Raw genomic sequence first — 5,000 nt, 5'->3', positions numbered from 1 at the left:
GTGCGTGTTTGTGTGCGCGTGTGCCTTGTTCTGCGGTAGCCTGTGGCGGGCTATAGCGTGAATGGTGAGGCAAACAAGCCTCCCAGCGTGTCAGCAATCCCAGACGTGCGTTTCCCTGACAAACCTATTGATTCTATGGATTTCCACCCAAAGTTGTGATAATGATACATTATAGGAGGATTTGGCAGGACAGACTGCTGGGGGAAGAGAGAGGTGGCAAAGCAATTTGCAGCTGTAAAGACAACGTGGGGGGTGTGTGTGTGTCTGTGTGTGTCTGTGTGTGTGTTTGTGAGTGTGTGTGGGGGGGGGTGCTCTGATCCTAAACAAAAGAGAAAGGATGTATCTTTCCTTCCGTCCTAACCTCACCCTGTTGCTCTCTGCCTCCCCCCCCCCCTGTCTCTCCCCCCCACTTGTTCTCCTGCTTTGCGTAGTTGCCCCCCCCCCCCACCCCACCACCACCACCCCCCCACAGAGTCGATATGGGTGTATGAATTTTGATTCCCGATGGATCTGACAGAATGGATTGGCTTTGCTGCTTTGTTAGGGATAAGGCAGCGTGGGCATGGACTCATAGACTTTGCTGTGTTTAGTGTCCTACCAGCCAGGGTTGAGCTCCTAGATAAGGCTCCTCTTCCTCCCACCTCCCCCCCCCCCCCCCCACCCCACCCCCTTTTGTACGTACACGCCACAGTTCTCTTCATTCTTTCCTTTTTTTTTTTGTATTTTCCTTTCCTCAGGCTTACGGCATCTTATCTTCGACAGGGAATCCTGGGGTGTTTTGTAATATTAAAACTATCTTTCACTTTCTGGCTGAAAGGGATTCTCAATGAATTTATGAGTCCTTTTTTTTTTGGGATTCGACAGCGCCTTAGTGCAATGTGATATAACAGCTGTGTGATTTAATCGTGGCATACCACTATGAACTATAGATTCAGTGAGGGATGCAATATATTCACCGCCCCACCTGAAGGGTATTTAGATATACGTTGGCAGGTATCTCTGTGTGTGAGGGGCTCCTACGCCCCGCTCGGCTGGTGTGTATCAGTCAGTTACAGAGCAGGTTATTCAAAGTTCATAAAGTAATTTTGAAGAGAGAGTAAAAAAATCATACAGAACATAATATTAATCCCCATGAGTGAAAGTATACCCAAACGACTTTATTTTTAATTCAGAGGCCACGAACAAAAATAACTATCTTTTAAGCCTCTTAAAAACGCTGAAAAATTAGATTTGTGATACGCCGGTGCATAAACACAAGTTTGCATGAAAGGCAATAATTTATGGCCCCATATTTCACTCTGATTAAAAACCTAAGCAGCGATTATAGTGACTACTCAGCAATCTTCTCTGACATCAAGGCATGTTTTCCCCTCGTTCTAATCCACTACATTATAATTATTCAGTCATAATATAAACATAAAATAATCATCTTTTGGTTATGCAAATGATGGGGTTGAAGAAAAGGCTGTCCTTGGCAGATGGCTAAAGTAGGGGGGGGGGGGGGGGGGGGTTATATAGTCATCTGTGTACTTTTATTTTATTGTTGCATTCTCTCAGATGGATCTTTATTTTAATGAAATGTAGGACTTAGTCCTCTTCCTACAGACCTGGTTAAATACATTCACTCTGAAGACCTTGCTCGTTGTTGATTACATACACATCAATGTGTGTGTGTGTGTGTGTGTGTGTTTGTGTGTGTGTGCGGTGTATGTGTGTGCATGTATTTGTGTACGTGTATATGTTTGTGTGAGTATGTGTGTACGGACGCATACTAATGTGTTCTTTGGCACACATTCCTTAAACACCTGGTGACATGTGTTCCCATATTTGATTTACTTTGCTGTACTATTTCCAAGCTTCTGATCTTCATCACGGCTATATTTTGACACCTGGCTTCTCTCCCCGTAACGTGGCATCTACCCAGACTAGCTATGCAAACACGGAAGCCTAGATATTATGCGCACAATACAAAAAGGAGAATCGTGTTTTCCAAAAGACAGGTTGTCAGTCAGTCGAAGCACGTGCCTAACCAAAACACTCGACAGAAACAGGGTTTTTATTGTCTCCCCCCCCCCCCCCCCCCCCACCACCCAAATAACTCCTCTTTGAAACGGGTGCGAGGGGAAAAAAAAAAAAAGAAGAAAATAAAACAAGTACACACTAATGTGCAGTCCTGCTCTCGTGTCTCAATGAAAGGCTCTGATTCCCTTCTGGCTGATTGCTTTTTCCTCTCCTCCTATTTAGAGCCGAGCAATAAAACACAACACGCCAGGCGCTTCAGTCCGGTTGGGTCCGGTCTGCCTCTTTGTCTTTAAAGGAGAGGGCCAGCCCGCCTGTCGCCGACCCAATCCCCAACCGTTACGGCCAAATCAGGGTAATAACACCTCCCTTTAAACCAAATGACCGCAGCGTGGGCCTGCCAGCTAAAATTAATTCCACCTCTGACCAGAGGCGAGAATACTGCACCGCTTAACCTCCCCCCCACCCCCGGAGTTGCACAAGCACACACACACACACACGCACACACACACACACACGCATGACTGCAGTTTTGCTTCCTCACACTGTGTGTGTGTGTGTGTGTGTGTGTGTGTGTGTGTGTGTGTGTGTGTGTGTGTGTGTGTGTGTGTGTGTGTGTGTGTGTGCAGTACACAGAAGCACTAAATATGGAGTCGTCCATATTTGCTGTTGATGCGTTTTCTGCATTCTGTAATTATGAATCACATGCCTATCTGCATTAGGTTCTACGGTTCATACATACGTACGTACATACATACACAGAGATATGGACCGAGAGAGGGAGTCATATTAAACATCAACAGCATATGGGGATGCATTATTGAGTTGGATGTCTGTAATGTTGATTGTAATGTAATGTGTTTGAGTGGAAACACAGTGGTTTAAAATACTATCAGACCACGTTATAATCGCCCCTTGGGTTATGCTTATAAACAGTCATTCTTTCACATTTATTCAACAGTAATGTTGTACAGTGGACACAATGATCCTCTGCCAAAACTAGGGGACTCTATTTGTTACCTCTGCCATCATTTGTTTTGATTTTAGCCTGCAGCGGCGGCCGTGACCTTGGCTGCAGCTAGATATTTGTCTGTCATACTTGACTGTTCCCTGAGACGGTTTGGTTTATCTTTGTTAAATAGAGACACGTTTAAAAATAAAATAAAACTCAAAACCAAATTTAATTTCTGTTCTCGGCGTCTGCCCCGCTTGGGTTCCCTGTTTTTTTGTGGGATTTTTGTTCTGTTTATCTATTTATTTGTACATCCATTGAGGGTAGAGACAATCAAGATGCATTGCTGTCCATTTGTCTTGGTACAACGGCGGCGTGGGTCAGCGGCCTGCTGATGAAGATGTAGGGGATGTGGCCATGGTGCACCACGCTTTGCCGAGTATTAAAATTAATCTCTGGGACTTCATGTGGTTTTGGATCTTGTTTTTGTTTGTCTGGGCGTTTTTCCACACACAAACACACACACACACACACATACCCACACACAAACACACACACACACACACACACACACACACACACACACACACACACACACACACACACACACACACACACACACACACACACACACACACACACACACACACACAAATACAGGATTGCTCGGTTGTACAACATGACACGAAATTTACAGAGGACATTAGCTCGATGTGCAAATGTGTGTACTTGCTTGTGTGTGTGTTGTGTGCGTGTTGTGTATAGTGTGTGTGTATCACGTACAGTGGGCCCATGTGTTGTTTTTGTGTGTATTTCATATTGGTGTGTGGGTGTCTGCTGTGTGTGTCGTTTCTAGGGCAAATCTAAACTATGTCATGTTGATTAGCTGTAGGTGCTAACACGCTAGATGCTGCCTCATCTCATTCTCTTCCTGTCGGATCAATGTCAGTGTCTCCCACTCACCCACTCCCTCCCTTGCTCTTTCCATTAATCTCTCTCTCTCCCTCTCATTATTTTCATCCTTCCGCATCCCTCTCGCTCTCACCTCTCTCACGTCTCTATCCACCTATATCCTATTTCTCTCCAAAAAGGTGTGTTCAAAAAACACACACTAAAACAAACTCCTAATAAATCATGACTTTAATCAAACATATGCATACGCTGTGTGCTCCAAACACACATGGTCACACGACAACACCAGCCAACGTTGGCCGATCTAAATATTATATCAATGTTCTTTTTTTTCCCCCCTCTGGTGTCTGTGATTGGAGCGGTAATAACGGGAGGTGCTAATTGTTCTGCTCCCAGCACCCGCCCAGCCAGCCAGCCAGCGTGCACTGGGGTAAAAGGCCCTCAACAGATTGCGGGGCCCTCAGCAGCCCGTGTCCCACCAACCGCCTCTCTCCGCTCTCCCGCTCACCACTTGACATCTCTGTTCAGCGCGTGTGCTGGTGTAAATAATTACACTCAATTAGCACTTAATTAACAACAGCTGAAACAAAAGCACATGTCCCAGGGCGCAACTCATCTCGCACTCTTTGTCTCTCTCCCCTCGCCCCCCTCTCTCCCTCCCCCCCCCATTCTCTCTCTCTCTCTCTCTCTCTCTCTCTCTCTCTCTCTCTCTCTCTCTCTCTCTCTCTCTCTCTCTCTCTCTTCCCCCCCCCCCCCCCCCCCTCCTCATACTGGCACATCAGGGAAAACAAAACATGTCAGCTTTTGACAATGTGCCATCTGTCCTCAAGCCAACAGATAGGCTTAGGCGTGCACTCACACACACACACACATGCGCACGTGCACACACACACACACACACCCACCCACGTACCCCCACTCACACACACACACACACACACACATAGAAGAGCATAAAGAGGCAGCGATACAGCCCCCTCGATGGCCGTAAGACATACAGAGACACTAATCGGGTCCTTAGGCAAACATAATTACAGCTTGCCATGTTAATTATGTAACAATTAGAAGCTGTCACTTCTAAGGGGCAATCAGTGAATTAGCTTGGGATTCCCGTGTT

This window comes from Gadus morhua, chromosome 23 (genome assembly GCF_902167405.1).
Source record: "Gadus morhua chromosome 23, gadMor3.0, whole genome shotgun sequence".
NCBI classification, from domain to species: domain Eukaryota; kingdom Metazoa; phylum Chordata; class Actinopteri; order Gadiformes; family Gadidae; genus Gadus; species Gadus morhua.
The sequence above is the reverse complement of the archived record's forward strand: the minus strand, read 5'-3'. Positions refer to the sequence as shown.